This window comes from Schistocerca gregaria, chromosome 2 (genome assembly GCF_023897955.1).
Source record: "Schistocerca gregaria isolate iqSchGreg1 chromosome 2, iqSchGreg1.2, whole genome shotgun sequence".
Taxonomy (NCBI): Eukaryota; Metazoa; Arthropoda; class Insecta; order Orthoptera; family Acrididae; genus Schistocerca; species Schistocerca gregaria.
Genome location: NC_064921.1, coordinates 895968828 through 895988026, shown reverse-complemented (window position 1 = coordinate 895988026; position 19199 = coordinate 895968828).

Genomic DNA, 19199 nt, shown 5'->3' with positions numbered 1-19199 from the left:
GATTTGGTGTTTCAGAAAAAAGATAAAAATATAAGGGATTTAACGTGATAAAAGACTGTAACTGAGTTAAATGTCTAGCCATTGCGCAGTTCATTAGACAGAGCACAATACCTCAGGTAAGTTGCTCTCTTCTTATGTAATGATACTGCAGTCCCCCCATGAACCATGGACCTTGCCGTTGATGGGGAGGCTTGCGTGCCTCAGCGATACAGATAGCTGTACCGTAGGTGCAACCACAACGGAGGGGTATCTGTTTAGAGGCCAGACAAACGTGTGGTTCCTGAAGAGGGGCAGCAGCCTTTTCAGTAGTTGCAGGTGCAACAGTCTGGGTGATTGATTGATCTGGCCTTGTAACAATAACCAGAACAGCCTTGCTGTGCTGGTATTGCGAACGGCTGAAAGCGAGGGGAAACTGCAGCCGTAATTTTTCCCAAGGGCATGCAGCTTTACTGTATGATTAAATGATGATGGCATCCTCTTGGGTAAAATATTCCGGAGATAAAATAGTCCCCTATTCGGATCTCCGGGCGGGGACTACTCAAGAGGATGTCGCTATCAGGCGAAAGAAAACTGGCGTTCTACAGGTCGGAGCGTGGAATTTCAGATCCCTTAATCGGGCAGGTAGGTTAGAAAATTTAAAAAGGGAAATGGATAGGTTAAAGTTAGATATAGTGGGAATTAGTGAAGTTCGGTGGCAGGAGGAAAAAGACTTCTGGTCAGGTGACTACAGGGTTATAAACACAAAATCAAATAGGGGTAATGCAGGAGTAGGTTTAATAATGAATAGGAAAATAGGAATGCGCGTAAGCTACTACAAACAGCATAGTGAACGCCTTGTGGCCAAGATAGATACGAAGCCCACACCTACTACACTAGTACCAGTTTATATGCCAACTAGCTCTGCAGATGACGAAGAAATTGAAGAAATTTATGATGAAATAATAGAAATTATTCAGATAGTGAAGGGAGATGAAAATTTAATAGTCATGGGAGACTGGAATTCGAGTGTAGGATAAGGGAGAGAAGGAAACGTAGTAGGTGAATATGTACTGGGGCAAAGAAATGAAAGAGGAAGCCACCTGGTAGAATTTTGCACAGAGCACAACTTAATCATAGGTAACACTTGGTTCAAGAATCATAAATGAAGGCTGTATACATGGAAGAAGCCTGGAGATACTGACAGGTTTCAGATAGATTATATATTGGTACGACAGAGATTTAGGAACCAGGTTTTAAATTGTAAGACATTTCCAGGGGCAAATGTGGACTCTGAGCACAATCTGTTGGTTATGACCTGTAGATTAAAACTGAAGAAAACTGCAAAAAGGTGGGAATTTAAGGAGATGGGACCTGGATAAACTAAAAGAACCAGAGGTTGTAAGGAGTTTCAAGGAGAGCATAAGGGAGCAATTGACAGGAATGGGGGAAAGAAATACAATAGAAGAAGAATGGGTAGCTTTGAGGGATGAAGTAGTGAAGGCAGCAGAAGATCAAGTAGGTAAAAAAACGAGAGCTAGTAGAAATCCTTGGGTAACAGAACAAATATTGAATGTAATTGATGAAAGGAGAAAGTATAAAAATGCAGTAAATGAAGCAGGCAAAAAGGAATACAAACGTCTCAAAAATGACATCGACAGGAAGTGCAAAATGGCTAAGCAGGGATGGCTAGAGGAAAAATGTAAGGATGTAGAGGCTTATCTCACTAGGGGTAAGATAGATACTGCCTACAGGAAAATTAAAGAGACCTTTGGAGAAAAGAGGACCACTTGTATGAATATAAAGACCTCAGATGGAAACCTAGTTCTAACCAAAGAAGGGAAAGGAGAAAGGTGGAAGGAGTATATAGAGGGTCTGTACAAGGGCGATGTACTTGAGGACAATATTAGGGAAATAGAACAGGATGTAGATGAAGATGAAATGGGAGATACGATACTTCGTGTAGAGTTTGACAGAGCACTGAAAGAACTGAGTCGAAACAAGGCCCTCGGAGCAGACAACATTCCATTGGAACTACTGACGGCCTTGGGAGAGCCAGTCCTGACAAAACTCTACCATCTGGTGAGCAAGATGTATGAGACAGGCGAAATACCCTCAGACTTCAAGAAGAATATAATAATTCCAATCCCAAAGAAAGCAGGTGCTGACAGATGTGAAAATTACCGAACTATCAGTTTAATAAGTCACAGTTGCAAAATACTAACGCGAGTTCTTTACAGACGAATGGAAAAACTAGTAGAAGCCGACCTGGGGAAGATCAGTTTGGATTCCGTAGAAATGTTGGAACACGTGAGGCAATACTGACCCTACGACTTATCTTAGAAGCTAGATTAAGGAAGGCCAAACCTACGTCTCTAGCATTGGTAGACTTAGAGAAAGCTTTTGACAATGTTGACTGGAATACTCTCTTTCAAATTCTGAAGGTGGCAGGGGTAAAATACAGGGAGCGAAAGGCTATTTACAATTTGTACAGAAACCAGATGGCAGTTATAAGAGTCGAGTGACATGAAAGGGAAGCAGTGGTTGGGAAGGGAGTGAGACAGGGCTGTAGTATATGCCCGATGTTATTTAATCTGTATATTGAGCAAGCAGTGAAGGAAACAAAAGAAAAATTCGGAGTAGCTATTAAAGTCCATGGAGAAGAAATAAAAACTTTGAGGTTCGGCGATGACATCGTAATTCTGTCAGAGACAGCAAAGGACTTCGAAGAGCAGTTGAATGGAATGGACAGTGTCTTGAGAGGAGTATAAAAGATGAACATCAAGAAAAGCAAAACGAGGATAATGGAATGTAGTCGAATTAAGTCGGGTGATGCTGAGGTAATTAGATGAGGATGTGAGACACTTAAAGTAGTAAAGGAGTTTTGCTATTTGGGGAGCAAAATAACTGTTGATGCTCGAAGTAGAGAGGATATAAAATGTAGACTGGCAATGGCAAGGAAGGCGTTTCTGAAGAAGAGAAGTTTGTTAACATCGAGTATAGATTTAAGTGTCAGGAAGTCATTTCTGAAAGTATTTGTATGGAGTGTAGCCATGTATGGAAGAGAATCATAGACGATAAATAGTTTGGACAAGAAGAGAATAGAAGCTTTCGAAATGTGGTGCTACAGAAGAATGCTGAAGATTAGATTTATAGATCACATAACTATTGAGGAAGGATTGAATCGGATTGGGGAGAAGAGAAGTTTGTGGCACAACTTGACTAGAAGGAGGGATCGGTTGGTAGGACATGTTCTGAAGCATCAGGGGATCACAAATTTAGTATTGGAGGGCAGCGCGGAGAGTAAAAATCGTAGAGGGAGACCAAGAGATGACTACACTAAGCAGATTCAGAAGGATGTAGGTTGCAGTAGGTACTGGGAGATGAAGAAGCTTGCACAGGTTAGAGTAGCATGGAGAACTGCATCAAACCAGTTTCAGGACTGAAGATCACAACAACAACAACAACATGAGCTCTTTGTGGTAATCATTGGGCTCTATGAGGCACCACCTCCTGAAAATAAATCAGAAGCATCTTGCAGTATGTGGCTTTCCTCTACAATCGTTCAAATGGTTCAAATGGCTCTGACCACTATGGGACTCAACTGCTGTCGTCATCAGTCCCCTAGAATTTAGAACTACTTAAACCTAACTAACCTAAGGACATCATGCACATCCATGACCGAGGCAGGATTCGAACCAGCGACCGTAGCAGTCGCACGGTTCCGGCCTGTGCGCCAAGAACCGCGAGACCACCGCGGCCGGCTTATTACAATTTGTCTTCCCTGTAATTGTTGTTCATCTATAACTTTCGCATTTAATCCCTGATGTCTTATCAACATGTTCCATCATCCTGTCCCCTCTCTTTGTCAATTATTTATTCACACATTTTCCTCTCCTCTCTGTTTTTATCCATGACGGGTAGGGGACATCAGCTGGTAGGTAATTTTCAGTGTCAATAACCTTCACCAACAGTTGTATAATTTAAGACATTGCTTTCAGAATAACTTAAAATATCTTTAAGTATACGGCTGTTGGTGAAGTTTATTGACACTGAAAAGTGTTCCTCTCGTTGTCGATTTTGCGGAGAACTTCAGGCCACGTAATTTTCAATATACTTTTATAAAACAGTTCCAAATGCTTCTGTTGCCTTCTTTTTCCGGTTTTCTCACAGTCACTGATTCATTTCAGTCCAGCGTTGGGCTCCACACGAACATTCTCAGAAACACTAAGGCCAATGTTTGATTCTAGTAGACATTTTTGTCAGACATTCTCCCGCTGAATGTACTAGTCTCCTTTTTATGTCCTCCCTGTTTCGTACGTTATGTGTTATTTTGCTTCCGAGGAAGGAGACCATTTTCACTTCGTCTGCTTCATAGTCCTCAGTTTTGATACTAAATTTACCGCTGCTCTAATTTTTCCTAGTCCTCATTGCTTTTGTCTTTCGTCGGTTGACTCTCAACACACAGAGTGGGCTCACTACAGTTTAGAGAGTCCATTTCGTTCAAAGAGTTCTGAAGGTCTTCCTCACATTAATGCTGCATACGGTTACCTGGCCTACTACTGATATTGTGATTGAATATTACACACAGCGGGTAATCTGGAACCTACACGAACGCGTGTCGCACACATAATATTCACAATAATAATAATAACCAGTGACAAGAATGATAACATGTAGCGATCGATGTACACAGGGAGATTTTATAATTTAGGAAGTATTAACACTATTTCTGTTATCTTCTTCATACAGTTGATCCTATTAGTAATCACTACAATTTTAAAACCTGTTTACATAACAAATAATGAGTTGATGTTTCACCGAGTAGTTCCATCTACCTAATACATGAACTGATCGTAAAATATATGCCACAGGCTTCAATTACGTGTTACGGCATTTTATGTGTCGTGAAATGCCAGTAAAATTGAAATCAAACATATATTTCTAAATATACACAAATACTGCAGGGTGCCAAACACTTGATGCTGTAGACAAAAGAAAGCCATTTTCACTTGTGAAGAAAACTCATAGTGATTACGCGCAATCGAGGATTAATTGCGAAAGAATTTAATAATTTTTCACTTAGTGGACAGACGACAACTGTGCTGCTTATTATTGAAATTAGAGACAGAAATCGATGGAACAAAATGCTATTTTGTCGCTCTAACAAGAGGAAATGAGATTAAGAAAGATAAATTGAAACAGAAGAAGGATACCTTCTCTAATACTGTAGAAACTTGCCTGCTATGGAATTACGTTTAAGTAATACGTTACTGTTTGTAGAAATTTAATTACGAAATTGCAGTTTTGAAACCTGTATGCGGATATTTCCTTTAATACTACTGAGAAATCTAAATTTACGTTCATCCGGATCACTCTAGTCAACCCCATATTTCCAACTGGAATGTTTCGGAAGGATGTCTCCGTAACATGATCTATATTAAGTCCGCTGCTACAGAGTACTTCGCAGTTTTAATTCTGCCACATATCCCAAGCCGTTTATAAGGTGCAATATATTTTGCAATCTCTTCTAGGATTCCTCTAGTGTTATGCGACACGGTATGTTATTCACGAAATTTGTTGCTCCTAACTGATATGGAGTAATGAACTGTACTATGTATGGATGCACCTTTTATGCGATGTCGTTTCATTGGGAGATCGATTGGAAGTTTAAGATTAATTTGCAGAAGTCAACACGTTTGGTGGGACGACAAATGAGGCCCTGTTTTAAATTTGTGATTCGTTTGTATGCGCACCACTTTTCTCTATCGGTTGCTGCTTTCTGTACAGTGTGTCTCCAGATACGAATTTTGTGAAGAAAAGAGAGTAATAGCACAGTCCCTCAGTTTTATATACCGTATATGTAAGTTTTCTCGCTAGCGCTCTATTGTTATTTTTTTTAAAAATAAGTAAATGTTTGTTGTCCTAGCGCACATACAAACCCGCCGCTGTATCGCTGTATACCGCTATGGATGGGGGGGGGGGGGGGAGGGGGGAGAGGGGGCAGCCCAAACAAAGTTTGTGCTGAAGTAGCGGCTCACTACAATACCGTGGCACTAGGACCTGAATATGCGCCAGGAATGCAGACGTGTACCTGAACACAATAAAAATATTAATTACTTTGCTTTTTCATGTAATAATACACTATGACTATCCCCCATATTTACAGTAGTCAAATTTTCAATGTGAAGTTTCGACTATTCTTTTCTTAGTATTGTTCCATCGATGAAACTGTAATGTGGTAATCCACAATCAGAGGTCCGAGTTGTCAATGGAGTACAGAGTCGGGCAAAAAGACGTCCCGTTTTTGAAGAGGTGGCCGTGTGAGCTGTAGTGTAAATACTGATGTGGAGGAGGTATAGATCGATAGCGATACACTGGAATTTTCAATAGACACAACGGCTTGGCCAGTCGAGTGCTTTATTGTGGTGGAGTTTATTCGTAATGGTGGTTGTGGGATTATTACTCAGTGATAATTTCTTCAGAAAATCAAGTTTTGCGCTGAAAAGAAAATATAATATCCAACGTCAGATTGTAATAACACCGGAAAATGTGTGTGCGAAAACGTCCGTCCAGCAATCTCCAAGACGTTCAGCATTATAAAAAATGCAGCTGCACTGGGTTTGTCTGATGGGAGTGTAAGAAGAATCCTGTGCAGAGGTACTCACATACGCCCAAACTAAATGATGGTTACTCGAGAGGTAAGTGGGAGAGATTCTGAAACTCGCCGATCTGTGTGTGAGGAAATTCTTCAGAGTATTCTTCCTGGCATTGTTTTGATCTTTTCTGATTATGTCCACTTCTACTTGTCAGGTACTGTAAATGAGCAAAATTCGCACTACTGGGTAGCAGAAAACACTCGGGAAGTTCACCAGCTAACACTTTTTAGTTATTATGCTGCAGTTTCGTGTAACACTGTTGATTTTGATGTTAGATTCCGTATTTGGGGTCCGTATTTCTTCGAAGTTGATGGAGTAACGATAACGGTTAATTCAAGACGCAACTATCACGTGAAAGAGACCTTCAGCCAACCTAACTTAAACCAGTATGTAGGTGATCATGGAGAGGGAGAAGTCTGATTCCAACAAGACGTAGCCATTGCTTACAATTCTCACCAGATTGTAGGCTTTTTACAATACTTGTTTCCTAGATGTCTTCTCTCTTCCCTACACGTCGCCTGGTCCCAAAGTAGCCAGATTTAGCACCTTGCATTTTTCCTTTAATTGGGCACACTTAATGCCTCAACTGTACAAACTTCACATAATAACAGTGCACATAGTTAAGGAGGAGCAAGCAGTAAAGGAAACAAAAGAAAAATTCGGAAGAGGTGTTAAAATTCATGGAGAAGAAGTAAAAACTTTGAGGTTCGCCGATGACATTGTAATTCTGTCACAGACAGCAAAGGACCTGGAAGAGCAGTTGAACGGAATGGACAGTGTCTTGAAAGGAGGATATAAGATGAACTTCAACAAAAGCAAAACGAGGATAATGGAATGTAGTCAAATTAAATCGGGTGATGCTGAAGGAATTAGATTAGGAAATGAGACACTTAGAAGTAGTAAAGGAGTTTTGCTATCTAGGAATTAAAACAACTGATGATGGTCGAAGTAGAGAGGATATAAAATGTAGACTGGCAATGGCAAGGAAAGCGTTTCTGAAGAAGAGAAATTTGTTAACATCGAATATAGATTTATGTATCAGGAAGTCGTTTCTGAAAGTATTTATATGGAGTGTAGCCATGTATGGAAGTGAAAGATGGACGATAACTAGTTTGGACAAGAAGAGAATAGAAGCTTTCGAAATGTGGTGCTACAGAAGAATGCTGAAGATTAGATGGGTAGATCACATAACTAATGAGGAAGCTTTCTCTAAGTCTACAAATGCTAGAGACGTAGGTTTACCCTTCCTTAACCTAGCTTCTAAGATACGTCGTAGCGTCAGTATTGCCTGACGTGTTCCAACATTTCTACGGAATCCAAACTGATCCTCCCCGAGGTCGCCTTCTACTAATTTTTCCATTCGTCTGTAAAGAATTCGCGTCAGTATTTTGTAGCTGTGACTTATTAAACTGATAGTTCGATAATTTTCACATCTGTCAACACCTGCTTTCTTTGGGATTGCAGTTATTGTATTCTTCAAGCCTGAGGGTCTTTCACCTGTTTCATTCATCTTGCTTACCAGATGGTAGAGTTTTGTCAGGACTGGCTCTCCCAAGGCCGTGAGTAGTTCCAATGGAATGTTGTCTACTCCGGGGGCCTTGTTTCGACTCAGATCTTTCAGTGCTCTGTCAAACTCTTCACACACTATCGTATCTCTAATTTAATCTTCATGTACATCCTCTTCCATTTCCATAATATTGTCCTCAAGTACATCGCCCTTGTATAGACCCTCTATATTCTCCTTCCACCTTTCTGCTTTCCCTTCTTTGCTTAGAACTGGGTTTCCATCTGAGCTCTTGATGTTCATACAAGTGGTTCTCTTATCTCCAAAGGTCTCTTTAATTTTCCTGTAGGCAGTATCTATTTTACCTCTAGTAAGATAAGCCTCCACATCCTTACATTTGTCCTCTAGCTATCCCTGCTTAGCCATTTTGCACTTCCTGTCGATCTGATTTTTGAGACGTCTGTATTCTTTTTTGCCTGCTTCATTTACTGCATTTTTATATATTCTTCCTTCATCAATTAAATTCAATATTTCTTCTGTTACCCAAGGATTTCTACTAGCCCTCGTCTTTTTAGCTACTTGATCCTTGCTGTCTTCACTACTTCGTCCCTCAGAGCTACCCATTCTTCTTCTACTGTATTTCCTTCCCCAATTTGTGACAATTGTCCCCTTATGATTTCCCTGAAACTCTGTACAACCTTTGGTTTAATCAGTTTGCCCAGGTCCCATCTCCTTAAATTCCCACCTTTCTGCAGGTTCTTCAGTTTTAATCTACAGTTCATAACCAATAGATTGCAGTCAGAGTCCACATCTGACCCTGGAAATGTCTTACAATTAATTACCTGGTTCCTAAATCTCTGTCTTACCATTATATAATCTATCTGATAGCTTTTAGTGTCTCCAGGGTTCTTCCATGTGTACAGCCTCCTTTTATGATTCTTGAACCAAGTGTTAGATATGATTACGTTATGCTCTGTGCAAAATTCTACCAGGCGGCTTCCTCTTTCATTTCTTAGCCCCAGTCCATATTCACCTACTACGTTTCCTTCTCTCTCTTTTCCTACTACCGAATTCCAGTCACCCATGAGTATTAAATTTTCGTCACCCTTTACTATCTGAATAATTTCTTTTATTTCATCATACATTTCTTCAATTTCTTCGTATCTGCAGAGCTAGTTGGCATATAAACTTGTACTACTGTAGTAGGTGTGGTCTTCATATCTATCTTGGCTACAATAATGCCTTCACTATGCTGTAGCTTATCCGCATTCCTATTGTTTTATTCATTATTAAACCTAGGCCAGCATGACCTCTATTTCATTGTGTGTTTATAACCCTGTAGTCACGTGACCAGAAGTCTTTTTCCTCCTGCCACCGAACTTCACTAATTCCCACTGTATCTAACTTTAACCTATCCATTTCCCTTTTTAAATTTTCTAACCTACCTGCCCGATTAAGGGATCTGACATTCCACGCTCCGACCCGTAGAACGCCAGTTTTCTTTCGCCTGATAACGACATCCTTTTGAATGGTCCCGCCTGGAGATCCGAATGGGAGACTATTTTACCTCCGGAATATTTTACCCAAGAGAACGCCATCATCATTTAATCATACAGTAAAGCTGCATGCCCTCGGGAAAAATTAAGGCCGTAGTTTCCCCTTTCTTTCAGCCGTTCGCAGTACCAGCACAGCAAGGCCGTTTTGGTTATTGTTACAAGGCCAGATCAGTCAATCATCCAGACTGTTGCCCCTGCAATACTAAAAAGGCTGCTGCCCCTCTTCAGGAACCACACGTTTGTCTGGCCTCTCAACAGATACCCCTCCGTTGTGGTTGCACCTACGGTACGGCTGGCTATCTGTATCTCTGAGGCACGCACGCTTCCCCACCAACGGCAAGGTCCATGGTTCATGGGGGGAGGAAAGAGCTAATAAAATGTCTTTACCGTAATTAACGAATTTCGGTCCGCGGACACCCGTAAGGCTGATAAAAGTATTTACATTACGTTAGGCTCCATAAAATCGTTGGTGTCAGATGATGAAATCCAGAAATTAGTCACTGTTGTCGTGTAGTAATATAAATTACATGCTCGGCTATACTATGAAGTGACGTAACTCATAGATACCTCCCAACGTTGTGTCGAATGTGCGTATTGCAGCAACTCGACGTGGCGTGTACTCAACAAGTCGCTGGAAGCCCCTGCAAAAATACTGAGCCACACTGCCTCTACAGCCGCCCATAATCGCGAAAGTGATGCCGATGTGGGTTTCGTATACGAAGTGACCTCTCGGCTGTGTCTAATAAATGTTCGGTGGGATTCATGTGTGGGCGATTTGGGTGACCAAATCATTTGCTCGAATTGTATATAATATTCTTCAAACCAGTCACGAACATGAAACTTCCTGGCAGATTAAAACTGTGTGCCGGACCAAGATTCGAACTCGGGCCCTTTTCCTTTCCCGGGGAAGTGCTCTACTGCAGGAGAGCATCTGTGCAGTTTGGAAGGTAGGAGACGAGGTACTGGCGGAATTAAGACTGTGAGGACCGGGCGTGAGTCGTGCTTGGGTACCTCAGTGGTAGAGCACTTCTCCGCGAAAGGCAAAGGTTCCGAGTTCGAGTCTCGGTCCGGCACACAGTTTTAATCTGCCAGGAAGTTTCATATCAGTGCACAATTTCATTCCAGTAACGAAAAGTTCTGGTCCAGTGACATGGCGCATTGTTATCCATAAGAATTCCATCTTTATTTGGGAACTTGAAGTCCATGAATGGCTGCAGGTGGTCACCAAGCAGCCAAATACAACCATCGATCAGCTCGGCCAAAGGGCTCAGTCCATTCTACACTCCTGGAAATTGAAATAAGAACACCGTGAATTCATTGTCCCAGGAAGGGGAAACTTTATTGACACTTTCCTGGGGTCAGACACATCACATGATCACACTGACAGAACCACAGACACATAGACACAGGCAACAGAGCATACACAATGTCGGCACTAGTACAGTGTATATCCACCTTTCGCAGCAATGCAGGCTGCTATTCTCCCATGGAGACGATCGTAGAGATGCTGGATGTAGTCCTGTGGAACGGCTTGCCATGCCATTTCCACCTGGCGCCTCAGTTGCACCAGCGTTCGTGCTGGACGTGCATACCGCGTGAGACGACGCTTCATCAAGTCCCAAAAATGCTCAATGGGGGACAGATCCGGAGATCTTGCTGGCCAGGGTAGTTGACTTACACCTTCTAGAGCACATTGGGTGGCACGGGATACATGCGGACGTGCATTGTCCTGTTGGAACAGCAAGTTCCCTTGCCGGTCTAGGAATGGTTGAACGATGGGTTCGATGACGGTTTGGATGTACCGTGCACTATTCAGTGTCCCCTCGACGATCACCAGAGGTGTACGGCCAGTGTAGGAGATCGCTCCCCACACCATGATGCCGGGTGTTGGCCCTGTGTGCCTCGGTCGTATGCAGTCCTGCTTGTGGCGCTCACCTGCACGGCGCCAAACACGCATACGACCATCATTGGCACCAAGGCAGAAGCGACTCTCATCGCTGAAGACGACACGTCTCCATTCGTCCCTCCATTCACGCCTGTCGCGACACCACTGGAGGCGGGCTGCACGATGTTGGGGCGTGAGCGGAAGACGGCCTAACGGTGTGCGGGACCGTAGCCCAGCTTCATGGAGACGGTTGCGAATGGTCCTCGCCGATACCCCAGGAGCAACAGTGTCCCTAATTTGCTGGGAATTGGCGGTGCGGTCCCCTACGGCACTGCGTAGGGTCCTACGGTCTTGGCGTGCATCCGTGCGTCGCTGCGGTCCGGTCCCAGGTCGACGGGCACGTGCACCTTCCGCCGACCACTGGCGACAACATCGATGTACTGTGGAGACCTCACGCCCCACGTGTTGAGCAATTCGGCGGTACGTCCACCCGGCCTCCCGGATGCCCACTATACGCCTTCGCTCAAAGTCCGTCAATTGCAAATACGGTTCACGTCCACGCTGTCGCGGCATGCTACCAGTGTTAAAGACTGCGATGGAGCTCCGTATACCACGGCAAACTGGCTGACACTGACGGCGGCGGTGCACAAATGCTGCGCAGCTAGCGCCATTCGACGGCCAACACCGCGGTTCCTGGTGTGTCCGCTGTGCCGTGCGTGTGATCATTGCTTGTACAGCCCTCTCGCAGTGTCCGGACCAAGTATGGTGGGTCTGACACACCGGTGTCAATGTGTTCTTTTTTCCATTTCCAGGAGTGTATGTAAACGCAGGCCACACCATTAAGGATTCACCACCAGATTTAAAAGTGCCGTATTTACAACTTCAGTCCATGGTTTCACGAGGTCTGCGCCACACACGAACCCTACCATCAGCACTTACCAACTGAAATCGGGATTCACCAGACCGGGCCACTGTTCACTAGTCGTCTAGGGTGGAACCGATGTGGTCACGATCCCAGCAGAGGCGTTGTCGTGATGTTGGCATAGCACGTTAACGCCAACATTTGCTGCACTGTCGTAGTGGATACGGTTGTCGTACCTTAAACATTGTTTTCTGCCGTTATTTAACGCAGTTTTGCTTGTCTGTAAGCACTGACGACTCTTAGTAAACGCCGCTGCTCTCGGTCATGAAGTGCAAATCGTCGACCACTGCGTTGTCCGTGGTGAGAGGTAATGCCTGACACTTGGCACTCTAGGCACATTTTTGACGCCGTGGACCTCAAAATATAGAATTCCCCAACGATTACCGAAATGCAATGTTCCTTGCGTCCAGCTTCAGCCACTATTTCGCGTTCAGTGTCTGTTAATTCCCGTCGTGCCGTCATAATCACGTCGGTAACCTTTTTACAAGAATGAAATGACAACTCCGCTAATACACTGCTCTTTTATACCTTGTGTACACAATACTACATCCATTTGCGCATGTCGGTAGCCCATGACTTGGTCCCCATATTTGTAAGCTGTGCCATACAGTGCGTTTATTCATGCTGTTCCTGGCGCTAACGGTGTATGTACTGATGTAGTACGAATAAGTGAACTGTCCAGCAAAATCTGTGATGACGAAGTAATTTATTATCCTCTGTGTACTCTGTGGATCAGGAAATAAAATGAGTAAAGGAATCAACCATCAACTTGAACTGATGCCATGTGACGTCCGCCCAGACCAAACGCAACGAAGAACACCGAAAAAATAGACGGGTAGAGTGTCCGCTATGTAAGTAGCAGATCGAGGGTTCGAGTCGCGGTTGCTGCACACCTTTTCAACCGTCCCCGTTGATATTTATTAACGCCTGTAAGCAGCTAAAGGTCTTGATTTCATTGTAATTCGAATCTTAAACTAGGCTAAGCTGCATCCCATTACATTAAACAATAACTCACAGTAAAGTACTAATGAATCACATCGACGATCTTAGATAAATAAGGCACAATATTTCAATGTCTTTATAACCACAGAAGTTAATATTACTCAGTAAATAAACAGTTACAAAATTAACCTCTGAACTAAGAACTTTTAATCGCTTCATGCGATTTCAACAAATGATCTCTCAGTTGACAGCATTCGACTATAGCTATCTTCTAGATATATTTTATTTCTTATTTTATTACGTCTTTTATATTTTTTTACTGTTCAAATGTTGGTTAGAACATCATATTCTCCATGTTTAAAGGTTGATTGCAAGCACTTTTAAGAAAACTTCGCTTAATTAAAAGTGCTCAATCGCATGTATTGGCGGGCATCACAGTTTAAAAGAGGACCAAAAGACGCTTGTGTCTAGATGGCACAAATAATTGTTTAAATACTATATAACTACATTCAGTTGTCATTTATAATGAGCGCACTTGCACAAGAACACTGGCTTATTTATTTATGGACAGACCTTTATTTTTAATTATGGTAAGTTATCTGGTTGTGCAGAATGTTTGTAATACTTATTTATGTAAATACTGTTGAAATATTTTAGTTTAGCGCAGGAAAGAGGTTAACTTGAATCATATAATGTCTGCAGAGCTTAAGGACGATGTATTTTTGGTGGGTACAGCCTTCAGGCAGTGGATATGGAAACAGTAGCGGAACACAATGCAAGGCAAATGGAGACTGGGACTTCTCGAGTGATGATCTCAAGGGAGCGATTCTGTATATTTTTGTTACAAGTCCTGGAAGAAAGCAGACCTGTTTAGAGTAACATGTGCGAAGTTGTGTAGGTGAAAGGCCGCTACAGTACTCTAACTTTTGAAGGGACTTTATATTTCGAGACGTCTGCGTGTTCTCCGCTTGATTTACGAAGCTGAGAATAGACAGAGTACTAGTTAGTACTCTTTGCATCTTGTATGTTAATTTGTGAATCATCATGATGAACTCTGAACAATTTGGAGCTGGTGAATATTTCATGTATTTTGATTACGAAGTTGACTCAGTTTTGACGTATCATAGATGACTACTTACTCTGGGCATTTTGCTAAGATTCTTGTAAGGGTCTCAACGTAAATTTATTGTCTGTATTGTAAGTGAATGTCATAGGACTACTGGCCGTTTATTTGAGATGTTCTTTCTTGAGCAGACATCATTCAACACAATTCTCTGTCGAATTCATCCATTACAGACAGGCTAGAACCATTTTTATTAAATTAGTCATTTATCGTTTCTTTACTTTTTTCTGTATTTTATTAACTCGCAGTTATTTTCAATGCATAGACCACTTGACTTGAGGATCACACCTGCAGGTTACTATTTGATGGGAATTTACTGAGCCGGCCGTGATGGCCGAGCGGTTCTAGGCGCTACAGTCTGGAACTGTGCTACCGCTACGGTCGCAGGTTCGCATCCTGCCTCGGGCATAGTTGTATGTGATGTCCTCAGGTTAATTAGGTTTAAGTAGTTCTAAGTTCTAGGGGACTGACGACCTCAGATGTTAAGTCCCACAGAGCTCAAAGGCATCTGAACCATTTTTGAATTTGCTTCGAGACGTGAGTGGCTCGACCCTGTGATTACATCGAGCTACTCTATTTAAACACATTCGTGCATAGCCAAAGAACCTGAGACACGGGAAATAAGAGGCAAAGTCATAAATGATTTGCTATTATGGTCTGCTGTTTAGAGGAGCAACTCAGCAACCGTAGCCTTTAGGTACAGTCGCAATGTGTCGAAAAACAAATATCACGTGTCTTTGTGGTGATGAATGGCATGAGAACGAGGTATCATTAACTCCTGATGAAAGCTGTCGTCTGTGCGAATCAAATGAACTGGTCATTATCACCAACTGAATTCAAAAAGAAATATAGCAATATTTTAAAAATTATATTCGACTGTAAGAAATCTCATTTTGCTGTACCTACTCTCGCAACATATAACATTTCAGTGGCAATTAAAAAGCAAGAAAGAGCCGTGACAGGCTGTTTTTAATTGGAAAGCAATTTGTTTACTGTTAATTACATTATGTCAGTTGCATCACCACATTTAAATTATTCTCCAACGTTCATGGAATGTCAGTCACAGTATATATACATACTTCTATGCTGTGGGCATAGCGCAATCGTGCTACCACGTATTAAAATTCCATCTTTTTAGAAAGTTCTGGTATAGCTGTACGGTACAATATTCACTTTTTCCGTCGGTTTGCGGAATGCCGACAGTTGTTGTTATATTTTTGGTATCAGCTTTCTTCTACTTTATAATTAATTACTCATGACGATGTGATGTCGTTTATTCCACATAAAAGGACTGCTTCCACATTACTTTTAAAACTGAAATTCACTCAGTAGCTCCTAATTTACACTATAGTAACGAGTATCGTTTAAATATACCGTCACACAGAGTTGCGATAGTGCAACAGTAATTTTACGCCGACTTCACACAGTAGATCTATGAAACGAAAACGAGCAGCAAGCACGAAATTATGAAAATAGAAGATCACTACATCAGAATAATTCCGCCTATTAGAACAGCTTACTGTTTTTTCTCATTCCAGTCTGAGTTGCTCATATCACGTGTGAGTGGCTCTTAACATCTGCTGTCGATCGATTTTGTATTTATAGTTTTGAATTCCATAATTTAATTACGATCACTCCGTATACCTGTATAGTTTATGTTGTGTAGAGTATTAATCCATTTATGATACCTTCTTTGCCTATGCTTCCCTTCATCGTTAAACGTGACCTGAACCACTATTACTGGATTGTCTACCGTCTGAAATCAACTTGTTTGTTTCACAGAGTTTGAAACGTCCCCTTAGAACAATTATATAAGACTGGTCTATGTGAAACGTCCTCTTTGAACAATTATACACGACTGTGCTTAAACTGACACACAATAGTTTTTAGCGCAACGCAATCTGACTTCCAAAAATCCCTACGAAAGAATGGCCCTGACTAGCATTAACCTATACGTTTCACAAATCACTTACCTCACAAAAATCTTCGTTACTCAAGCTACTTCAATACAGCGAGCGCCACTACTGCCAGCTAAATAAAAGATTCAAACTACTGAAGGCACTAACTACTGATAGGCATAGTTAGCAAATGAAAGATTTTAATAGAGAACAAACAATGTATTTACCTCACTAGTCATAATATATATAGCAGTTCATGACACCAATTCTTACAAATTTCAAAACTCCGCCATCTCTCTCCCCACGTCCACCACTGCTGGCGGCTCACATCCAACTGCGCAACGCTACGCGCTGTTAGCATCCAGCTGCCGCAGCTCAACACTACAATGGCAGACAACAATGCAAACTAAACACAGGCTGCGCACTGCACAGCCAGTGATTTTCATACAGAGCGCTACGTGGTGGTGGCGTTACCAATAAAAAATCCTAAACAGCTTACTTACATAGCCCCCATGCTCCCCACAAAAAAATTTACAAATAGTTTTGGGCAGTGGGCAGTACAGATTTGAAAATTTTTTTCATAATTACAATGACAAAGAAAGGAAATACACACACTTATCGATACAATGTTGGTCAAAAGCTAAAATTTTCTCACAGTCCATAAAGACAGTTCTAATCATTCATCAAAGTAAAATTGCAGTGTTTTTCTCAAAGTCTGAGTAGTAAAAGAAAATGCACATGGAAGTAGTGGATTTCCATGCAGTCTTGAAGAAGTAATGTTGTCCTTCCAACGGTAAGCAGTGCTGACTCTTGACATGCAGACAGGTAATGGGCCACAACAGAGCAAACCCACAGCAGAGTCAGTCGAAGTTTTGAAGAATATTGGTACTTAGGTCATCACAGAGCAGACCCACTGTAGTCCTGGTAGAGATTATGGTATTGGTGGGTCATCAAAGGTGTAGACCCACTGTAGTCCTTGTAGAGATGGCCAGCAGCCATCTGTTTGATTGTGCAGGCGCACAATCACCATTGAAGAGTCTTGCGGATAATATAGCAAGTCCATAACCACCACTTGTGCACTCACAAAAATTGTTTTTGAAATGTCCTTACAACCAGCAATGCTGTTTTCCAGCCCCTTACTGAATTATTAACACACATGCAAACACTATTAGTCCCTACTTCTCACATATTGTCTATATACTATGACCAATAGAAATGTGTGCAGTGAAAGGTAATTTACAAGTTATTTAATTTGACGAACTGGTGCCAATTACAATTTTATAACATAAGAATACAATAACAAAGGTACAAAATACATCATTAAAGAACATAACAATACAGATAACATTAGCAGTAGTACAGGCTTTACAAAAGAATCGAAATAGCAAATACATCAGTGTTACAAAATTACGACATAAGTACATACGTAAAAGATCAGAATAACTTTTGAAACATCAGCTTCACACATGAGCATTAAAACAAAACACAATAAATAATGTCTGAACATATTTACAAAGAAAATAACATAGTATTTGAAAACTTCTACAACATAAATCTTATTAGCTAAACACATAAAGACAGGAAAAAGACAAATACACAAGGGTACATAAACACATAGAGGGATAATACGAAAGGAAAGGACAGGGTTTGTTTTACTGCAGTATTTTGCATAGAGATCTCCCTTAGTTCATCATTATTCCCAAAAAGTCCTATCTAAACCTGCTTTCTGTATTCTGTTCACATCCTCTTTCAAAAATAGTTTTTCTCCACTGTACACTACTTTTTTTGGCCAATCCATTTTCTTAAAGCTTCTCAATGCTTTTCTTCCAATTCATCATAGTTAGTTTCTTATATAGTCTACCCCCTCTTAAGCTAACTTAAAATCTACTGAGCTCAGATGCTAAACTAAGGGATGAGCCAATGCAGCAGCACAAAACAATTTACACAAACAGCAATGTTAAAAAATGGAAATTGGCAAAAGAAAAGGCAGCAATATTACAACTAATATAAGGCAATGTGCAGCAGACAAGAAAAATAAATCAGTAATAAAATTGGCTTAACCTAGTAATACAAAGTGACATTCAGTAGCACTATGAATGGCAAACAGCCGCAGCAAATGCTATAACTTATACCTAAACATGACAAAGCTCAAGCAAAAAAAATATTACGCTAAAGACAACAATGCAGATAAGGGAAGTGTATATTCACATCTTAATGTCTATATAATTAAAATGGTGCACCAATACTTATTAAATGAAATAAATTACCAAGTACTTGAAAAGAAAATTATATATACAGTTACTGTTATTAGTCGCTTCTTATTGCTCTTTCCATTCCAAGAGCTCCTTTTTCGCAAAATGTGGATCATAAAATAATTATTTAATAGATCTGTCGACAGAAAGTGTTCACATTAGCAAATGCATTTAATTTTATAAAACCAAAGCTGCAACACAGCTGGAAAACAGATATCAAATGAAATAAGCAACTTTGGACAAAGCATAAAAATATCATTCAATAGTCATGTGACATTTTATAAGTTAGTAGAATTCTCTCAACTTTCGTAGAAAGACGTTTGTTATAATCAGGTGTCAGATGTGAGTATCTTTCTCAGTAATGAGTGTGTCGTATTTGCGGTGCTTTCTACAAAGGAATGTCAATAGAGATGATAATGGCCTTTTTTTTTACCTGTGCCTCTGAAAGGCACACACTAATGGCTTTCTTTTGTCAGGTGGTT